The sequence below is a fragment of the Pholcus phalangioides genome, unplaced genomic scaffold, assembly GCF_987345545.1.
Source record: "Pholcus phalangioides strain wild (caught in Gottingen) unplaced genomic scaffold, Ppha-v1.0 ptg000016l_1, whole genome shotgun sequence".
NCBI classification, from domain to species: Eukaryota; Metazoa; Arthropoda; class Arachnida; order Araneae; family Pholcidae; genus Pholcus; species Pholcus phalangioides.
The window spans coordinates 4,317,175-4,331,462 of NW_028301609.1; the positions used below are offsets into that span (position 1 = coordinate 4,317,175).

The window sequence follows — 14,288 nt, forward strand, 5'->3', positions numbered from 1 at the left end:
TAACATGGTGAAAAACTGTGCTCTAATAGAAATATCATTAAAAATACTATTTTACCATCGATTTATGCCAAACTTTTTACACGTTATTAATTGTATGTACTGTCCTATGCTGGTATAAAGTTTTACATATCTTAGATACTTAAGTTTTTGAAAATTTTTCCAACAAATGCATTAAAAACAGCTCCCGCGTACGATGAAATACCACGACATCAATGTAATTGAATAAAAATTGATGAAGGAAACTGTTCGATTCATGAAACGGAGCAAAAGATTGAGATTTCATTAACTCAATCTTATTTAAAATTAAATTTTAAAATTTAAATGTTAAATTACAAAAATGTTTTAAATTAAAATTTAATTTTAAATAAGATTGATTCAATGAAATCTCAATCTTTTGCTTCGTTTCATGAATTGCACAGTTTCCTTCATTTTAATAAATTTATTATTCATATACATTGATGTGATGGTATTTTATTATGCGCGCGAGCTGTTTTTAATGCATTTGTTTAAAAAATTTACAAAACCTTAATATCCAAGATATGTAAAACTTTATACCAGCATAGGATAGCACATACAATCAAGAACATGTGTAAAAAAAATTTGAAATGAATCAATACTTAAATAGAATTTTTAATGATATTTAAGCATACTTTTTAGAGTTAAGCATTAGAGCATACTTTTTCACTATGTTAAAAGGTATGAGACCCCTTTTCATGGAAGCTGGAATTTTTTCTTTAACTTATTCTGGATTTTCATGTGTGTTGGAATTATCATTGTTCATTATTTCCGCTTTTTCAAATTCGTGTATTCTGAATTCACATTAATTTCCATGCAATTTCTTTCATAAATTTTGATTCCTGATTTTAATTGTTTTGGAATTATTTGCCTCATCAATTTGAAATTTTCTTTAAAATGTTTTGTGTTTTTATGATCCGGATTTCCTATATGTTTCTCGATGAGTCTATGCACAGTATTTGCACAGCATCTGATAAAATTTTTAGTCTAAAAGATGTCGAAAACGTCAACCTCGGTTGTAACGACACTTCGGTGATAACGACGAAATTTCGCGAAATCTTCGGTGTCGTTATAAACGAATATGACAGAATTTGTGAAAAAAAATTCAATACGTTTTAACATTAGGGTGAACCATAGAGTTTTAATTTTAAAATTTGCTTTTTTTTTGCATTGTAAGTAGGGTAATTAGCTAAGTAGGGTGTTTAAATATGCTAGAAAGATCAAGAAAAAAGATAATGATTCTAGAAATTCCTTTCAGAATCATTAATTGAGTAATAATTTTTTTTATGAAACAACTTTTGTAAAACATACATAAATAACAGCTTTTTAATACAAAAGGTGAAAAAATTAACGCATTTTTTCAAATTGGAGAAAACAAACTTCTCGGAATATTAGAGTTCTCCAACTGAGAAAAAGTATTCCAGTCTAATGCTCTCATGCCTCTAAAAATTACTCATTGTTTAAATTTTGTGAAAGAAATATCTGTATTATGAACAGCTTTTACATTTCATAAATTTCTCTGATTTATTCTGAATTTCCATGTATGGCAGAATTACTTCTTTCAATTATTCTGAATTTTTATGGGTGCTGGAATTACTTCTTTCATTTATTCTGAACTTAAATCGATACCCGAATTATTTCTTTGATTTATTCTGAACTTAAATCGATACCCGAATTATTTCTTTGATTTATTCTGAATTTTCACGGATGCTGGAATTACTTCTTTCAATTATTCTGAATTTTCACGGATGCTGGAATTATTTCTTTGATTTATTCTGAATTATCATGGATACTGGAATTATTTCTTTGATTTATTCTGAATTTTCATGGATACTGGAATTATTTCTTTGATTTATTCTGAATTTTCATGGATACTGGAATTATTTCTTTGATTTATTCTGAATTTTCACGGATGCTGGAATTATTTCTTTCAATTATTCTGAATTTTCACGGATGCTGGAATTATTTCTTTGATTTATTCTGAATTTTCATGGATACTGGAATTATTTCTTTGATTTATTCTGAATTTTCATGGATACTGGAATTATTTCTTTGATTTATTCTGAATTTTCATGGATACTGGAATTGTTTCTTTCAATTATTCTGAATTTTCACGGATGCTGGAATTATTTCTTTGATTTATTCTGAATTTTCATGGATACTGGAATTATTTCTTTGATTTATTCTGAATTTTCACGGATGCTGGAATTATTTCTTTGATTTATTCTGAATTTTCACGGATACTGGAATTATTTCTTTGATTTATTCTGAATTTTCACGGATGCTGGAATTATTTCTTTGATTTATTCTGAATTATCATGGATACTGGAATTATTTCTTTGATTTATTCTGAATTATCATGGATACTGGAATTATTTCTTTGATTTATTCTGAATTATCATGGATACTGGAATTATTTCTTTGATTTATTCTGAATTTTCATGGATACTGGAATTATTTCTTTGATTTATTCTGAATTTTCATGGATACTGGAATTATTTCTTTGATTTATTCTGAATTTTCATGGATACTGGAATTATTTCTTTGATTTATTCTGAATTTTCATGGATACTGGAATTATTTCTTTGATTTATTCTGAATTTTCATGGATACTGGAATTATTTCTTTGATTTATTCTGAATTTTCATGGATACATGGATACACTTTATTTTGAATTCTTCTGGATGGTGGATTATTTCTTTCGTTTATTCCGAATTTTCGTCGATATTGGAACTATTTCTTTGATTTATTTTGAATTTCCGTAGATGGCAGAATTGTTTCTTTCAATTAGTCGGAAATATTATGGGTACCTACTGGAATTATTTCTTTGATTTATTCTGAAATTACACCAAGGAATTAACTTTTTCGAGATAAAAAAAAAATACAGATAATGTTTTTCCACAGCCTTATTTTGAACTGAAATACCACTAAAAGATGTCATTTCTAAAATGCCAACAACAATTGAGAAAATAAATATACGTATAAAGGGCTTTTCAACCAAGTGTTTGCCATGTATACTCAAATGTACGCGAGACCATCTAGAGTTAAATTTAAAATTTGTTTTTGCATTGTGAGGATGGTGATTAAAACGATGATGAATACGCTAGAAATTCAAGAAAAGAAAGATAATGATCCCAAACAATTTCTCTCAAGAACTTCATTAATACTTTTTCTTTGTGAAACAACTTTTGTGAAAAATATATTAATAACAGTCCTGTAATACGCAAGGTGAAAATTAACGCTTTTTTACAAACGTCTTGGAATATTAGAGTTCTCCAAGAGAGAGAGAGGGAAAAGTATTCCAGTCTAATGCTCTCATGCCTCTAAAAATTACCCATTGCCGGAATTTTGCGAAAGCAATTTCTGTATTATAAATAGTTATTACATTTCATAAATTTCCGGTTCGCTTTAACGATGACAAGCGGTATTCGAATTACGAGAGATTTTTCCAGGACAGAGAAAACTACGAAAACTGAGAGAATTTTCGCTCACTCACAGAAGAATAAACCGATTTCTCTCCCGAAAAGTTAAGGGATAATAACTCTCTCCCTCTCTCTTTCCGAAATATTTCAGGGATCATTTTTCCTGTGGAAAATATTCTCACTCTCTAACACACACACACACACACATATATACGCAGATTTATGATAGCAGCAGCTAGAAATCCGAAAAGAAACGGAGCAAGAAAACTTCGGAAATTACGGGAGAAAAATATTTCTCGGCACATTGCCATGTATTTTAATGTACTTACCATGATTTCTGGATGTAATATATCATAAAAGACTGAAATAGGTTCGTGATTTCTCTATATCCGATCGGGACCATTTGATTTTTAGGAAGTGAGTTTACTTCCGAGTATTTTCACTTTTAGCTGTATGCGTATTTTCCGTATCGTTTCTATTGGTATAGTAATGTTAGGTAAATGTATAATAAATGTGTTATTATGCATAATCGGCAATCGTCTCGGTTGGTTTTATAAATTTACCATTTTTACCTGTGATTATGCATGATATACCCTTTTGGTAAATTTGATGAATGCTAAAAACATTGTAATGGTGATTTATTAAATGATACGTAATATCGGTGCGATCGTGATATTTGTTAAACGGGAGTTTATTATATCGAGGTATAAGCGTAAAATTTAAATAGGAATTCATTATATCGAAGAACGATTGTAGAATTCGTTGGATAGGTGTTTCTTATGTTGGGGTATAATTATTTACGCACAAAACAAAATTGTTTACGCTAAAGTTTTCTTCGCAAAGTACAATGTAAAACCATTTGTTTTGCAAGATTTCTATTGATTTACACCGTTAAATACTTCATTTTCACTCTTTTGAAGTCAAAGTTATTCTAAGTTCAAATGAACACGACTGTTCAAAAAATAGTCGATTTCCATTAAACATGGTGAGAAAATTGAAGAATCCAAAGCGAGCATGAAAGCCTTATGTATCAGGAAAGAAAAGGTCGAGTGGCGAAAGTGACACAGGGGGGAAGTTCATTTACTGACTGAAGAAACAAATTTTCTTAAAACGTTAGGGATTGTTCAGGCTAGACTTGATTTCGACATGGGCAAGGGAAGTATTTTCCAAGAGCCTCAACTTCTGGGGGTTTTGAGAAAAATGCATTTTTCGACAAAACAGACATTTTTCCCCAAGTAGAGGACTTTAAATTTCTGCTCTGCCCTGCCCTGCGCTGCGCATTGCTCCTTCAAGTCAATATCAGTCCCTGAATTTGATTTTTCCTGAATTTGTCTGAACAATTTCAACCACTAAAATTCAATGTGTTGTAAAATTAATGTGCAACAAATTTAATTTTACTGCTTCAAATTCTTTAGCAGTAGTTCATGGTTACTCTAACAGTTCCTTTGATCCGTCTAAGTTTAAAAAAATATCGGTATAAACCGCAAGTGTGCCTGTATATTGAACCATAATAAGTTAAATACCATAAAATAGAAATTAAAAAAAAATAGTTTTTTTTCTATTGTATATATAATTTATAATACAAATACCAATATTCCCTGTGACACCACAACCTAGAATTATCTCTTACCAATCGAATGCGTTATTATTGTAATTTTATTTGTATTTGAATGAATGTTACATATTTCAAATTTATAAGATTTGTAAAGTAGCGCACTGGCAACTACTTCACCAAACACCAACTCTGGCCATATCGCAATTTACTGCCATTAGTGAGTTGGATTGGAAGTGCAGGTGCTGTCTATCGGTGGTCGCCTCGAGTTCGTTTGAGAAAATATCTTATCTATATCCTCTCTTGGGTTCGAACCCGGGACCCTGACAACAACCTTCACGATGGCAGACGAGCATCTCACCACCATGCCACTCGGGCGCGCACTGGCAACTGACGACACTCCGCTTAAGCCGTCGTAATTTCTCAAGAACTCGAGTGACGTCTTATCGGGGTTTTACCGTACATCAACCAATAGCGTTCTTCATTATTGTGATATATGTGTGTGCGTGCGTGTCAATATTTACGATTTTCACGGCATTTCATGCAGGAACAAAAATTATAGAATGCGTTAATGTCACCCGCCATAATTAGTGTGATGTTCAGTAATGTTTAGATGGCTCTTGATTTGTCGAGAAAAGTTGTGATCGATCGTAAGATGTTTGATTTACTTTATGGGAGGTATAATATTTCCTTGAGTGAATTTACCGTGAGCATTAAATGTTTCTTTTTATGTTATCGCTATGACGGTCTTAACCTAAACTACACTTTTCGTTATCGTTATGTCTTTTTTTCGGCGCCCATTTAGTTTTATAACCCACCCGGAATTAATGTACTATTATATTTACTACAAAAGCTCTTTTATACTGAATATAGTTTTCTACGTCGTTTCCACCTTGAAACCTTTATTTTCCTATGATTTAGTTAGTTCTGGTGTAGAGCATACCTTTCGGTCCTAAAAGCAATACCTGCAGGAAAAAAAAACCCCATTTTATGTAGTAGTTTTCTTCAAACTTTTCTACTTGCAGACTGGAGAAAGTAAATGAACAATTTCATGCATCGACATAAACGAGAGAAATGCAGTCAAATCTCGGTAAGTCGAATGCTCAGCGGCCGATAAGAAACTTATTATCGTTAGTTCAACTTGTCGAAAATTCCGATTTCAGAGCGGGAAAATAAGAAATATTTTATTTTGACTTGTTTATTGTATTTCGACTTAATATTGTTTTTAAAACATGTCATGCCTCTGGAGATGAAGACGTAAGTAATTATATATAATTTGATCATATTTATATTATTGAATGAGAATATTTAAAAAATAAACTAGGCGTTCGAACTGTCGTCCTTCACCGTCCCTCTTTTTTTTTTATCCTTCTTTCGTGAGAAAGACATTCACTTTTTGCATGACTGGTGCTAATGAATTTGCTACATGCTAATATTAATTCAATGCTCTCAAATGCTAAATGCTGAATCTTGTTGCTAAATGATGAATTCTATTGCAAAATGCTGAATTCTGTAGCTAAACGCTGTAGTCAATTTCCAAACACTGAATTCCATTCCTAAATTATATTATTAACTGCTATTTTTCAAATTTCTCCAATTTTCGAAAACTTCGACTTGGAGAAAGAAAGAGAAGAAAAGGGGGGATTTTTTTAACACTAAAACACAGAAAATTGTTCTGGGTGAAAACTTCGACTTGAATAGATATTCGAGTTGTAGGAGTTAGAGTTATCGCGAATTGACTGTAATTTGCGAATTATCGAGTAAAAAATTATAGGAGTTTATAGAGAAAAGAACTTTCTCTCTCTGACTCATTATACTGTATTTCGCGGGTCGGCCAACTTATCTCTGTCCTAGGGCCAACATAATGGTAAGCTGCAGCGTCGCGTACCGCAGCACCTCCGGCGTATAAGCAGCACCTGGGAAATCTCTCACATTTGTATATCCCATACGTGTTTTTTCAGTCGGTAAAATTTAGTCATTTAACTTCATCCCCAGGGTTGCCTTGTATTCCTTCCCCCTTCATAAACTTTTCACCAAGATCCAATGCATCAAAAAGTACAGTTTCATACTGAAACTCGTATTACAGTTTCTAACTGTATAAATAAAACACGCACACACACACACACACACTTAGAGAGAGAGGCATATACAGAAAATCAATTTTATACAAATATCGCTCAAATAGTCAAAACTAGTTTTGTCCGGTAATATCACATTTTTTCTTTTCAGTAACCTCATTTCTTCGCTTTATTCAGGAAAGTTTTATTGCGAAATCAATACTGGGGGTTGCTCGGATCTGCGCCACGAATTACCGTGGTGCTCGAGCACCCACGAGATTCTTACGCCCCTGTGCGTGAGCGACCTTCTTTAACCATAATATCTATGATTCGGTTTGAAGAAGCACCAGAAAGCTGCAAGGGCAGTCACCAGCCCGCCATGTCGAAATTCAAAAGATAAATGATTCTTTGTTTTTGGATATCATCGTGTCCCTGTATAGAAGTTCTGTGGCCAACGGCACAATATCGACCCCCCTATCGAATGTATCACATTTTTGCCCAGAATCTGTGTAGTTCACTCCGAGGTACGATCGGGAGTTGGCGTCCACTCTGAAAAAGGTTCGTCGCCGTGAACAGAACACCAAATATGCATTCAAATACAACAAGCAACTTGCCCAACGAGACGGAGAATAAAATTCCGATGACAAACTTCATGAGAAAATTTTGTGAAAAGGCTGAAGAAATGGTGATAAACAAAGTAAAATATTTCCATCACTAAAACTAATGAATGTTTATTTTATTAAACCAATGGCTAATGGAAATAATTGAACCAATTAAACAACTGATTTGATTAGTTTAATTAAATAATTAAAGCATTGAATTCTGTGGTTGGAATCAATAGCTCAAATAATGATCACAAATTAAATTTAATACCCAATATTTTTAAGTTGTCGAGAGCAAAAATCACCTTGTGCGTCGCATGCGGCCCGCGGGCCAGCTGTTGGCTACTCTCTCTCTCTCTCTCGCTGTATTCCACGTTAATTCTCTACTACATAGTATACTTGGGCTCGGATAGCTTTGCTGCCATCTATCCAGTAAAATCTAAACTATATGTTTTGTTTTCCGAAGTGAAATTGGGTGTTATTAGAACTGGTTTGCAGCATAAAAATGAACATATGCTTTAAGATCTTGTATCAGTTACTTTTATGCTGCACATTGATGAAGATTTTATTCACTATAATAGCAGTTACTACATTTTTGAGGTAGTTTTAGATCTAAACAATTACTTTAAAAAAAAATTTATAAATAAAAATGAGTTAAATAATAATTTTAATTGTGTGTACATATTCACAATTTCAAAAATTGATCGTGGCGAAATTTCTCATAGAAACGGAATCGGGTCCGACTTGTACGATAGGCTACTTCAGAATTGGACAAATGCCCGAAATGGGCCAAAAACCGCCGGGCTGCAATGGTTTGTAAGCCTCAACAATAACTTTTGAATGTTTACTGAGGTTCCCTAGCAAAAGCGTTTCAGACATGCGTATGCCTTTACACTAGGGTTTGTCAATTCTTTAATACCGGCGGCAGTATTATGTATAAAAGTGTACTCTTTTATAAGGGTTTGTCACTTTTTTTTAATCCTCCCACTAATTGAAGAAATCCCGGGCAGCACCGGATTATATTAGCTATTTTTTATTCTATGTCGTTGATGGCAGAAGCTCTAATGATATGCTCTATTAGTGTACACGAAAGGAAAACCTTATCACTAGAACTACTGCTGCCACCCATGAAACAAAACTATTTGCTGAAAGTAAAGTTCACTGATGGTTGTAAACCGTTGTGCAGTACAAAAATGAATACGTGGTATCATAATACATATTGTTTATTTTCATGCTCTGCACATGGAGTATATTTAATTCACTACAATGCCGGTTATTATGGATTTTTTTTTAAGTTTGGCGCAATATTTAATTATTTACTTCACAGTGCGCCATATATAGTTGGACGTAAAATAAAATGATAGCACATATTGTTCATGCTAGTCACCGGTGTGAATTTTATGAGCCATAATATCGGTTGCAATGTTTTCTGTAATTGCTGCGTGATTTAGCTACAGTGCGCGCCGCTTCATGGGATCACAACAGCACCCGAATGATAACATTCGGAATGTCGACTGTACTTATTGGTGTGCGCGAAAATTAAAATTCATTCATTAACCATTCAGAAATTAAAATTTCTGAATGGTTGAACATTCGGTGTTCGTTCGTTGAACATTTTTATACAAGGTGTCCCTTAAGTGCTAATACGGCCTTTATCTCATCAACTGTTCGTCGCAGAAGTATTAACTAAGAAAAAAAAATTCTAAAAATGTGCTAAAAATCACTTTGCGCCAATTTCAAGAGTTGAAGCACAGTATGACATAGAATAAATAAATAAAAATCTTTGTATGGTCCTCTCTGCCATCAAGCTTCCAGTTAGAAAGTTGTTGCTGTGTCTCTCCTGAGGCCAACAAAAAACTTCCCACGCTTGTGAATGCAAAAATCTCAGAAAAGTTGTTAAACAACAGGATAAACTAGCGGATAAGTTCTTTCCCAACTCTCCTCCGATTTTTGAATTCAAATATTTCAGCGAACATTACACTTGCAAACGTCTAACTTCTCTTTGTTCGCTTTGAGAGAAACAGGGCAGCAATTTTCTGGAAGTTAGATGACGGGGCGGGGAACGTATAAAATTTAGATTTTTTTTATTTATTTTAAGACACACTGTATCAGAAAATACAGAGGGATTACTTGAACACATTTTGAGAATTTTTTTTTTCAAATTAAAACCCTAACTCTACGACAAACGACTGATGAGATATAGACCAAATTAAGACTTACAGGACATCCTGTATGCGTGGTGTTGTTTCTGAGATGTAAAGCTCTGCATTTAACTTCAATTACGCGTCCTCTTCTCTGTTTTCCAAATGCGAAACTAAAGCTTAAACGAACTTTCGAACTTAAAAAAAAAACACAACTTCTGAATTGTCTCAAACGTCATCTACAGCCAAATTGAATTGAATTTATATGTTTCGAATGGAGAGTGGAAATGTTCAAACTTTGAACTCAATTTCATCCGCCACCAAGTTATTACCATAATGAACGTCGCCACCTTCTTCGAGACAAAAGAGTGGATTCGTATGACTCGCATTCAAATTAAGTGTTGGTTTCCTCGAAACTTTCCCACCAAAACCTTAATCGAGTTACACGTAATAAAGTTATTCTAGCGGTTAATTAAAGTTGACTCTGCCTGGAAAATGAACAAAACTTAATTAGCCCTGCGCATATCGGGGAAGAAACAGAAATAGAGGCGTATTCTTTGGTCGGTCGTGTACGAGTTTATGTGGATCACATTAAGAGGTCCCCTGTCTGGAAGTTTCTGTATTTATGTAAAAGGAACTAATGAAATTATTATTACTTCACACCCATTTTCTAATAATCCAATGTACTTACACAAGTAATAGCCAGTTCAGTTTGTGTTATGATACCTCCCAAAGAATATAAAATTTTAATGTCGGTGGCTATTGCTAGATAACAACCGTCTGTTATGGCGTTTCTTGTTTCTAAGATGCTCAATAAATTTGGGTAATCACAGTAAATTTTAATGTTTGAGATACATTTTCTAGCTGATGATAAAATTTCTCCAATATTGTTTTATTTTCTTTTAACTTCAACTATCTAAGGCCGAGGTTACACTATGAAAGTTTGATAATAGTTCGTAACCAATAAGTCTATTGGTTACGGTATGATTATTTGTTGGATTTTTTTGTTTTAGTTTTATACAATAATTTGTATTAATCTTTTATAGTGTAATACCAGACTAAATTAATGATTAGAGAAGCTAACTGGAATGGAGAAATTTTTTTCCTATGATGATGAAAATGTAATTTTAATTAATATCTCAGACAGCTTTGTTGAAATGTACTTCGTCATCAGTAATGACTAGAGCCCGGAAGTTCAGGCAAAATGCCATAAATTATTTTTTTGGCCTATTTTCTAACTTTTCTGGTAAAAATGCTTTTTTTGAAATTTTCGTGTCATAAATTCCTATTTTAACATATTTTTAAGTTTAGGGGCCATTCAAGTATTAAGTAAGCAGATTTTTCGTCATTTTTTATCCTCTCCCCCTGTCAGCAAAAGTCAACAAAACACTGACCCCCCCTCCCCTTGTCAGCAAAATCTCGCCAGCAGCTTAGAATATTTCATATCTTCAAAAAGGGTGGTTGATGACGTAAGCAACCTTGAACCCCCCCCCCCCCGGATGCTGACGTAATACTTGAATGATTCCTTATTAGTGAAGTTCAAAGTCCATAATCTGTAAACTTGGATATTTTGAGTATACAGAACTTCAAAAAATTTTCCAACTCTCAGTATTTATTATCAGAAAAATCCCCCCTATCCCCTAAATATCCATTTAGACAGAAACAAGTGATCTGAAATATTGGTATTGCCGTGCATTAACTTTGCTTTGACCGGATGGCATTAGACACGAATGAATTTGTTTCACATGAACGCAACCCGAGTTAGAAAAGCATAGGAAAATCAGAAACCTTTGTTTCTCCACATGCTTCATGTAATGTCTCGCTCAGGCATTGGACTGCATTGCATGTGTATAGCGGACCGATGATTGTCCCAAGAGGTCATGAATTGACGTTATGGCTGACACATGGGGGATTGGAGCAGGCAGGGCTCTGGGGGGGCCCCATCTTGTTTTGATCTTATTTTTTTGCACCACAAATGCATAGCAAAACAGGCATAGCTGTTTATTAAACATACATATTCAGTTTTCGATTAAATTGACCAGAATCGCCCTCAAGGGTGTGTGACAGATGCGGCCACACAGGGCCCCACGCTTGAAGGAATCTCGCATATGTCTTAATACAAAAGAAGTTAAATCTTTTAAAAAAAAAAATACAACAAGATGGTCATGTTTCAACTATAGAAATGATGATTATTTCAAATAATAATACAAAAAATATACCAGAATTATTGCCCATCTCGAGGGAGCCCCACAGACATTTTCTCTACCGGCTTCGCGTCTGGTAATGGTGGCCCTGGAATTAATCCTGAGGGTCTCCTAACATTTATCCTGTGATTGAAATAAATCTAACTTGGATAACAATGCAGTTATTGTAAACTATAATTAAAACAATGGACGGATCGAATGGAACCAATTTTTATGCTAGTTTTTTGGACCCTTAATATCTTTGTTTTTAGTTAATTTTTCTTCCTTCCAAAAATAATAAATGCCTTTTTGGTGCCTATTTTAGGCATTTTAAGTGCGTTTTGCCTGCCTATTTCGACCATTTTTAGTGCCTAAACTTCCGGGATCTAGTGATGACTCATGACTCTCATCCCCACTCCAGCATCCATAAAATTCAAAACTGGACAAATCCGACATTCTTTGGGGCATCTACAAATTTCAACGGGGCTTATAATTTTTTTGACCACATGCCCGATGCGAGCATATACAGGGTGCCCTGTAAGTGCTAATGCGACCTTTATCTCATCAACCGTCCGTCGTAGAGGTATGATTCCAATTTGAAAAATGCTCAACTGGCAATCAAAAATTACCCTGTACCAGTTTTAGGAGCAAAAATACGGTGCATGGCAAAATTAAAAAAATCTTAATTTTTATACGTTTTCCTTGACTTTCAATTTCCAATTAGAAAGTTGTTGCCCTGTCTCTCCCGAGTCGAAGAAAAAAATTCCATGTCTCTTAGGGCCGTATTCACCGGCAGTTACAGTTTTTGGATGAGAGGTCCACATAGATTGGTTAAAACCCTGAATTTAACCAATCCGTGTCGATCTCTTATCAAAAAATTGTGACTATAGCTTTAACCATGTCAGTGAATACCGCCCTAAGCAGAATATACGTTAAGATATTTGGATTAAAAAACAGCAATAACTGACGCACACAGCGCTCCTTTCCCTCATTTACGCTGTCCTTTAACAACTTTTATCCGATATTTTGAATTCGAATATCTCAGCGAATATTGCACTTATTAACTTGGAATTGCTTGTGTTGGCCTCAGGAGGGACAGGGTAACAATTTTCTAATTGGAAGTTTGAGGACAGGGGGGAACGTACAAAAATTTAGTTTTTCTTTTATTACACACTCTATTTTTACTCTCAAAACTGGTACAGGTTAAATTTGGAACGCCATTTGAACATTTTTTTTTAATTTGAAACTATACTTCTACGACGGACAGTTGATAAGATAAAGGCCGTATCACCACTTACGAGACCTTACCTTGTTTATACAGTCGAATCCTGTTTTAACGAATACCGTTATAGCGAAAATCTCGTTTTAACGAACACTTTTCTAATCCCCCAAATAAATTTACACAGGGACAATGCTAGGTAACCTGGAATTCCTTTATAACGAAATTTCGTTATAACGAAGTGATTCTTCCGGTCTCTTGGCGTTCGTTATAACGGGATTCGACTGCATATGAAAAAAATAAATAAATACTTTCGGTTTTTTAATTTTTCCATTGACGATATGTGATGCAAGTGTTCTTACGCGCATGCGTGAAATTCCACTTTTTGAGTTTTGGCAGCCATGACGCAAATGAGTAGTCAACGTATTTTGATCCCTTTTCACAATAATTAGCAGCCCTGCGAGGTCATGGGCTCTCATATACTTCAACTCGTTCTCAAAATGGAATTATACAGTCGAATCCCGTTTTAACGAATACTGTTATAGCGAAAATCGCGTTTTAACGAACACTTTTATAATCCCGCAAATAAATTCAAACAGGAACAATGCTAGGTAACCTGGAATTCCTTTATAACGAAGTGATTCTTCCGGTCCCTTGGCGTTCGTTATAACGGGATTCGACTGCATATGTACTGCAACTGGACTGTTTTGGAAAACCTCACTTCCAGCGGAATATGTAATACAGTAAGTATATCCTATATCCTGATGGTAGCCACGGGAGACGAGAAAATATTATTCAGTTTGCATATAAAAACGTAAAAATAATTTTTTCCTAAATAAAAGTTATATGGCTCTATTGTTTAGTATATAGTTTCCAATCAAATCACAAAATTTCAGGGATTTTACTGCCATCTATCAAACAGAAATAAAACTATTTATTATAATTATTCAAGTAAAGTTAGTTTTGATTTCAAATTAGTATGTGAAAGCGAACGAAACATACTATGGAATCATATTCTATTCATCTCTACTCTACATGTGTGCCAGTGTAAATTTCACATGCTGAAATGCTGGTTAATTTGTTTTAAAGTTTACCCC

General features: G+C 34.0%; 1 protein-coding gene across 5 annotated transcripts in view; it reads right to left on the reverse strand.

Moving 5' to 3' along the window:
• LOC149074904 (uncharacterized) overlaps positions 1-14,288 on the reverse strand; it is a 177,426-nt gene that overhangs the window by 75,087 nt on the left and 88,051 nt on the right. The gene's annotated exons all lie outside the window — the stretch shown is intronic.